The 8,702-nt window shown below is 38.6% G+C and overlaps 1 non-coding gene across 1 annotated transcript; it reads left to right on the top strand.

The window, feature by feature from the left end:
- The first annotated feature begins 1,212 nt into the window (after positions 1-1,212).
- On the top strand, positions 1,213-1,318 carry LOC114915503 (small nucleolar RNA R71). The gene has a single exon (XR_003803551.1). It is a non-coding gene; the product is annotated as a small nucleolar RNA R71 (small nucleolar RNA).
- Positions 1,319-8,702: the final 7,384 nt, after the last annotated feature.

Raw genomic sequence — 8,702 nt, 5'->3', positions numbered from 1 at the left:
TTTACTGTTAAAGGCTTAAACACACAGTGGGGGGGTTTGTTTTTGGATTTTCAGTTTATAACACAGTAAAACGAAATAAACACAGCAAGTAAAATAGATTGGTTCCCTGTTCAGATTGCAATTCTTTTATCCCTGGTTCTGAAAAGATTTCTCTGTTCATGAACTTAATCCTTGTTCCATCCGAGTTAACCAACTAGGTGGAGATTAACTCAAGGTTTCCCTACACGAATTAAGCAAACGTATACAACACTAAACCTCCCCACAAGATTAAGCAACTTGTGAGCCACCTGATTCATTAAGCATGAATAGGTATGAAAAATGTTTCAGAGGTTCAATGAAGAAGAACCAAGCAGAACACCCATTCAAAACAAATAAAACCTCAAATAAATATTGCAATCTGCTCAAGGAACCAACCCAGTAGTTCTTAGCCTTCCATTAAAATACAGAAACGAAAATGACAGAGAAGGAAAACGAGAATGGCAGAGAAGGAAAACGAAATGAGTAATTTGTATTTCAAATGAAAATGGAGTCTCACATTACAAGAAGCAAAATGTAAAAACAAAATGAAGAGCAGCCAGCCAGAACCAACAAGAAGCAAAACGTAAAAAGGAAGAAGAAAACCACAGGGAAGCAAAAACGTTCCAGCCAGAACAAGAGAGAAAAACGTGAGAGCCACTCCTGGAGACAAAACGTGAATCAATGAGAGGGGAGGCTACTGTTCACGTAGTCACCTCAGCCCCTTCATTTAGTGGCTGCCATGTCAGCCCTACACTAGCCCTAGGGTCCTATCAGCAAAAAAATATGAATTGGGCCCAATAAAATACAAGTCTAGCCCACTACATTAAAATGGACTAAAAAAAACTGAAAATAAATGCTGAGGTGGAAAATGGTGCAGCAGTGACATGGCAGATGATGTGGCAGCTCCACTTGAAGTCCAGAAAATAATTCCAAGCCCGAATAATTATTAAACTGCCCTGAAAATAAAATTTTGGAATAATTAGATTCAGAAAATTCAAATTAGTTAAAATATGAATTACCGGTCCAATTAAAGCCCAAATAGAAAATAGTGGAGATAATCAAAAGTTAAGCGCAAATCAGAGATTAAAATAAGTATAGAAAGGTAAGAAAATAGGGGAAAATAATGACTCATCACATACTCATCTCCATGTTTTTCAACCCCTCATAAAAATATTGCTGCAACAACTGCTCAAAAATCTGGTGGTGAGGGCAGCTTGAACACAATTTCTTCAATCTCTCCTAGTACTCATACAAGCTCTCTCCACCAAGTTGCCTGATCCCTGATATATCTTTTTCGATTGCAGTGGTCCTCAAGGCAGGGAAGAATTTCTCTAAAAACATTCTTTTCAGATCATCCTAGCTAGTGATGGACCTGGGAGCTAAATAATACAACCAATCTTTAGCAACGCCCTCTAGAGAATGAGGAAATGCCTTCAAGTAAATGTGGTCCTCTTGAACATCAGGAGACTTCATGGTAGAACAAACAATATGGAACTCCTTCAAATGTTTATGTGGATCCTCACCTGCATGACCATGAAACTTGGGCAACAAATGGATTAGTCCAGTTTTAAGCACAATAGGAACATCCTCTTCAGGATATTGAATGCACAAACTCTCATATGTGAAATCAGGTGCAGCCATCTCCCTAAGAGTCCTCTCACGGGCTCCATTATAAGGTTGTTCACGCATGCTTTCTATTTTAATTGAATCAAGCTCAGATGCAACAGTTACACTATGACTATCACTATGACTATTACAATCTATAGATGGAATGATATGCTCTATAATTAGTCTATGGAATGTTCTATCAATCTCAGGATCAAATGGATGCAAAAAACCAGGGTTGCTCCTAGTCATGCACTACATGAAACTACTACATGAATAGTGATATTGAAAAGTAGAAACTACCACAAAAATCATTAGATTTTTCATGCAAATATGGAAACCATTAAAACTAATGCACCAATATCATCCTAAAATCATTAGAAATTACCACAAAAAATTTGAGAGAAAAATTCAAAGCCTAACTATATGAACTACTAAAAAAGAGTTTGGAAAAATGGGCAAATAAAACTTCAAAATTATTAAAAAAAAAATAGTAAATGGCCTTTTTCAATAGATCTCATTTTTCTACACAAAATGCATATATAATTTGTCCAATTCTGATAACCAGAGCAAAAGTTATGGCCATTTGAAGTTTTGGAAAAATCTAGCTTCACAAATTTTTGTATCTCCAAATCTAGACTACCTTTAGGGCCTCTGGTATTTTTCACACAAAATATGGGTTGAAAGAAGTTACCACACAAAATTTGAGGCAAAAATAACAAGTCTAGCTATCAAAACCAAAAATCCCAATTAATTGGAAATTCAGTTACTATTCATCAAGTAGAAATCCATTCTAGCTAATTTTTGATTCTACTCTTATGGACCTTGCAAGAATTGAAACTCAACACAACACAATGATGATTCAGCACACCAAATGGAATCAATATATAGCTGATTAATGAGCTATGGAATGCAATAAAGGGCAGTTATCACAAACACATGACAGCAAATGCAGCAAAAACCAGATTTGAGTTACTGTTCCATTGGTTTACTATTCCACTGGTTTACTAATTGCATTAGACTCAACAACATGGATTCTTCAATTGAAATACTTGCTAGACCTGTAGGGACTAATAACAAACACAAATTCACAACATAACATTTAATATGACACGAAAATGCAAGCATCAAACTAATACACTGAAACTAATACACTTATACTTAAAACACACAAAAATTAATAGAGACTCTAAAACACAAAACAAAAAACACAGAACAGAACATAACCAAAACAAAGAACACACACCCTTTTACAGAAATTGATGGTCCCCGGACACGATGCCAAATTTGATCGAGGTCGTACCCGGTCAAATAAAAACAGTTTAATGTAATACTAGGAAGCTTTCCTAGGTCGTCTCCCAAGGACCATTTGTCTCTGTCAAAGGTTCAAACACGAAGGGGGGAGTTTTGTTCATAATCAAGGTTTAAAAACAATAAAATGCAAAGTAGCACAGCAAGCAAAATGGATTGGCTCCTTGTTGAAATTATAATTCTCTTATCCCTGGTTCTCAAAAGATTTCTTTGTTCACAACTTAATCCTTGTTCCATCCGAGTTAACCAACTAAGCAGAGATTAACTCAGGATTTCCCTACACGAATTAAGCAAACGTATACAACATTAAACCTCCCCAGAAGATTAAGCAAATTGTGGCCTTATATATGCAGCAACCCATATTCATTAAGCATGAACAGGTGCTAAAAGCGTTTCAATGCAGAGGTTCAATGAAGAAGAAGCAAGTGTAACAGAAATGCATATAGGAATAAGACCTCAAATGGAGATTATAATCTACTCAAGGAGCCAACCCCAATGGTTTTAGCCTTCCATTAAAATGAAAATGCAGATACAACAAGGTAGAAGAGAAGAAAATGAAAAGTATGTCTTCATTCAAATATAAAATATGCAGTTCAAATACAACTAGGAAAAAGTGGAAGAAAAAAAACGTGAAAAGGGAAGAAGCAAAACGTAAAAATGCAAGGAAGCAACTCTCAAAACGTGGTCACATCAGATGGTGGCTGCATGGTCCATACTCTAGGTCCTAAAAACCCTAGAAAAGTCAAAACGGGCCCCCAATCTAAGTCTAACCCGAATTTACAATGAAATAAAGAAAAATAAAATAAAACAAAATGTTGATGTGGTGCTGATGTGGTGAAGTGGTGTTGACGTGGCATTTATCTCTTGAAGGCCTAAAATAATATCCAAGCCCAAAAATGCTCCACAATTAACCTGAAAATAATTGATAAACAAAAATTAGACCAAGTGAATCAGAATTAATTAAAATTCAAATTACTGGCCCAATGAAACCCAAACAGTAAAACTGCACAATTTGTAAGCGATTAAGCCTAAATCAACAATTAAAATAAGTACAAAAAGATAAATAAATAAGGGAAAATAATGAATCATCAATTAGCAAAAAAATCACACAGAAGAGGGGTTGAATGTGTGTGTATGAGAACGAAGGAATTTTAAAACTATTTTCGAAAAGAGACTCATTTTCGTCTGATAGAAATATTATTTTGAGCACTTAAAAACTGTGCAAGGTTGGCTTAATAAAAGATTTTGCATTTATAGGTTTATTGTTTGCCCATAGAATGATTTTCTTTAAATAATGAGTCAAGCAAGTGTATTTTCCGTTTGAAAATAGTTGCTGTGAAAAGTAAGTAGTGGACAAAATTTTCAATATGATTTAACAGTTGAATAAAATTGTGTATGAAAAATAGGTAAACAATGAAAAGAGTTTTATATTGGTTCACTCGACCTAAGCTACATCCAGTCTCCTTCAACTAAAGGGTTCCACTAATCACAACGAATTACAAGTATTATCAACCACTTCTAGTTCGTCAACTTCACTCGTCGATGCTAGTATTCTTAAACCACTTCTGGTTCCCCGAGTATTCTCAACCATCGTGGTTTGTCAACTTCACTCTTCGATGCTAGTATTCTTAAACCACTTCTTGTTCTCCAAGTATTCTTTCAAATATTCTCTCTTTTACAATAGATGAATGGTTTTAGTGTGTGTGTAACTCTCACAAAGAGGATAGAATAATTTCTACACTCGTTAAGGTATACAACCTTAGTTTTTCAATTATGTGTATTCTGAGAGTGTTTATTACTCTCACAGAGAGGAAGAGATAATTTCAACACTCACTAAGATAAGCTATCTTAGATCTACACAACTATACAAGAATGTACAAGAAAAGATGTAGGTTTGGTTTGACACTTTCTTTTTCTTATTGCTTTTTTTTTTCTTCTCTTATTTTGTCTTGATATTTATATCCTTGTGATAAATCTGCCCATCCTTTGAATTTGAAAGTGGTCGTTGGAGCAGAGCTTCCCGTTGATGCAGATAGTAGTCCATTCATGGCTATGAAGATCTTTCATTTAATGCATTTGAACTTGCATTAAATGTTTGCTTGCTGAATCTATGTTACGTGAAGTCTTTTGCGTAATTTGTTTACTTTTATGTCTGACTTCAATCATAACCTCGTTATATCTAACCTCTTTCTATCATTATAGTTGCAGAGGCGTTGCCTTTTTCTGGAAAGTAGGTGTACTTGCTCTGACACGCGCAACTTTGACTTGTAGATTTGCGCTTGCCTATTTTTCTTGTTTCTTTTCACACTTTTGATGACTTTGTGTGCTCTTCTATGAGTGTAGACAATATATGATTTCTCTCATTGTGAATAGTGGACTTTAGACGTTTTTCAATATTCTTTGTCTGCATCTAGAATTTAACCCTCCGTCTACTTTAACTTTTCCTTTCATCTATTTTGACTTTTCTTTTCGTCTATTCAGTTGTGAAGATGGAAAACTTTAGTTTCATTTGGAATGTTTCTTCATCTTGTATTACCCATCGTCTGATACTTTGTTGACCTTTGACTAGTAGACACTTTGTCTTGTCTGTATTGCATTTTTGTTTGGCTTCTGATTGTCTGATGTTTTGTACAGCTCAGCCAGGTTTCGTTTGGTTTGACCATAGTATGTGTGATGATGCGTACTTTTTCTTTCAGTTTTTCCTGTCCTTATATTTATCTAAAACACTAACACACATATTAGAAATAACAATATGCGTTATATTTGTCATGTTCAAAACCTTGTGTCGCCACCCGGCCCAAACGGGCCTCGGCGGTCGCGAAGACGGTCGAGCTCGCTTATTATTTTAGTTTTGAAAATGTATTGGATTATTAGAACGACTTGTTCTCAAACTGAGACCTTGTCGATCTTATCCAATTTATTTATTAAAATGTCTCACCAATCCATATTAATCCCAAGCGGGACCCTCCATGGATTAGTGGTTTTCGTAAAAGGAGGGTTCGTGGAGTCGCCACCAATGTTTTACTCAAAACATTGGAAAAAGGGATAAGGCAATTGATTTTATAAATCAACTTTGGCCATTACAACCAGAGTTGGGTAAGGGAGTCGGTTACGCGTGGGGAAGGTGTTAGCACCCCACAGCGCCCCTTTCGGGTTCCCTATGACAGATTATTTTCTAAAATAACAACGTAAAATTACTAAATTACCCCTATTTATTATAAGCGATTATAAATTAACTATCTACATGATGACAGTTTAAATATGCACACAGAAAGCAGTAAAAGGAAGGATTTAAGAAGAAACCTCTTGAAGCGTGCTTTTATATATTGAGTAAAACTGGGAAGCTTTTTGGCGTTCCCTCGCTCTACAAGCTCGCTCGCTCCTTCCTAAAACTTTTAACTATGGAAATCCGGAGGATTTCCCTTCGACTAGGTTCGATCCTCAAGCAAAATGGCTCGGGGCTCAAGAACTTCGTCGGATCAACTCTCCGAGTGATTTCTAGGGCAGAACACTGCTCAAAAACCCCAGAATACTCAAGGAGAGGGTTAAAACTATCTGAAAAAGTGTGGAATGACGTCCAATTGACGTCATATTTATAGGGAATAGGCGCAATACGGCCTACAGAAGCAATACGGCCGTATTGAAATTTTTGAACTTCAATACGGCCGTATTGAGTTCAATACGGCTGTATTGAAGCTTCAATACGGCCGTATTGATTTCAGTACGGCCGTATTGAAGTTTCTGAAACTTCAATACGCCGTATTGAGTTCACTGCGGCCGTATTGAAGCTTCAATACGGCCGTATTAAGTTCAGTACGGCCGTATTGGGCTTCATTCCCTCCACTTCCTTATTTTGAGCTATTCTAAGACCTCTAGACCTACAGAGAACCCTCCTAGGGCCTTCCAGGAGTCCTTCTGGCTGATCTTCCTTCAGTCTTCGAGAGTCTTCAAGCTTTATTTCCGACCCGGACAATTTTAGGGGTCTACAGCTGCCCCCCCTTTACTTAGTCGGACGGCCTTTTGGTGTATCGGCTGACAAGTAAAGGAGTTGACCCAATTGTCCGGGTGATGCGCCGACCTTCTGACTTGTAGCGTCTTCCGGTGGAAAATTGTCGAGTAGCCTCTCCAGGTTTTGCTTTGCTTGCTGCCCAAGCTGGAAGCTGTGAGTACCCGCCTCTCCAGGCTTAGCTTCACTCTTTGTTCGAGCCGGAAGCTAAGTACCCTTGTGACAACGGTAGCAGTGTGAGTTTCGCCTCTCCAGGCTTAGTCTCGCTCTTTGTTCGAGCCGGAAACTAAGCACCTTTGTGACGACGGTGAGCAGTGTGAGTTTCGCCTCTCCAGGCTTAGTCTCGCTCTTTGTTCGAGCCGGAAACTAAGCACCTTTGTGACGACGGTGAGCAGTGTGAGTTTCGCCTCTCCAGGCTTTGCTTTGCTTGCTGCCCAAGCTGGAAGCTGTGAGTACCGCCTCTCCAGGCTTAGCTTCACTCTTTGTTCGAGCCGGAAGCTAAGTACCCTTGTGACAACGGTAAGCAGTGAGTACCTCCTTTCCAGAGATAGCTTCGCTCATTGCTCGAGCCGGAAGCTGCATACCTCCGTGTTTGTGACGACGGGGTAGCGTGAATATTTCCTTTTCAGGGATTTGTGATGATTTTGTCTCCACAGTCCACGATGCTGCTTCGACGGTTGTTTTTTGATTTTTGTGCCACTGAGGGCTGGATAACGCAGGGATCCGTCTAGGGGATGTGCAGTTACTCATAGGTTTTTTGTGTCCCAACTTTCCATTGCGTAGTTGGTGCCCACTGGGGAATTTCTGATTCCTTAGGGATGCAGACACAAAGATGCTCTTTCTGATGTGAGCGGTGCCTTATGATTGGCTGACGTCCTTTCGACGTTGGTGGAGTATCCCGGTTATCTTTGTTCGGGTAACTCTTTTTGATTTTCTGATTTTTTGCTGCCTCTGTGTAGGCTGTTATCCGCTGGGGATTCTGGATGTTGATTTTGATTAGCCTCTTCTGTTAGGCATATCACCTTGATGTTCAATGATTGGCTGAGAGCCAGATTCCACTTGGGGAATGATTATTGATCTTTTTATGATTTTTCCGTTTGAAGGAGTGCCTCTTATGTAGGCGATTGGGGAATGGGGTTCAGTGTTCGGCTGAGTGCCGGATTCCGCTTGGGGAATGGTTATTGATGTTTTTTGATTTTTCTCCTTTTGCAGGGATGCCTCTGAGTAGGCGATTGGGGAATGAGGGATCTTATGTATCCCAGAGTATTATTTAGGAAGCCTCTACAGGCTTAGCCTCACTCGACACTTGAGTTGGAGAGCTATCTTCACTGAGGAAGTTTAAGTCCTTTGACTTGGATATTCTGCTTGGGAGATCGTACTTCCATTGGGGATTTTGACGATCTTGCTTGATAGCTCTTGCTGGGGATTTTGAATCCAAGAGCATGAGTTGAGGTTCCCTCTGGGGAGTATTATTTCTGCGAGCCTCTCCAGGCTCATTTATTCTTTGATGTGGAGGATGAGGAGTATTTTGGTAAGCCTCTCCAGGCTCAGTTATTCTGTACAAACTGATGAGTATTGTTTCGGCAAGCCTCTCCAGGCTCGGTTATTCTGCGGGATCTTTTTGTTGGATTTTCTATATCCTTGCCTTTTTCATTTTCGGCTTTTTCTGTATTTTGCCTTTTCTTCTGATTTGGCTTTTTCTGTATTTTGCCTTTTTTATGTTTTTGGCTTTTGCTGTACAGAAATTAAAAGTGCCAAAGAA

Source organism: Cajanus cajan, chromosome 4 (genome assembly GCF_000230855.2).
Source record: "Cajanus cajan strain Asha chromosome 4, NIPB_CcT2T_4, whole genome shotgun sequence".
In the NCBI taxonomy this organism is placed as follows: Eukaryota; Viridiplantae; Streptophyta; class Magnoliopsida; order Fabales; family Fabaceae; genus Cajanus; species Cajanus cajan.
This window is presented reverse-complemented; position numbering and strand designations above follow the sequence as displayed.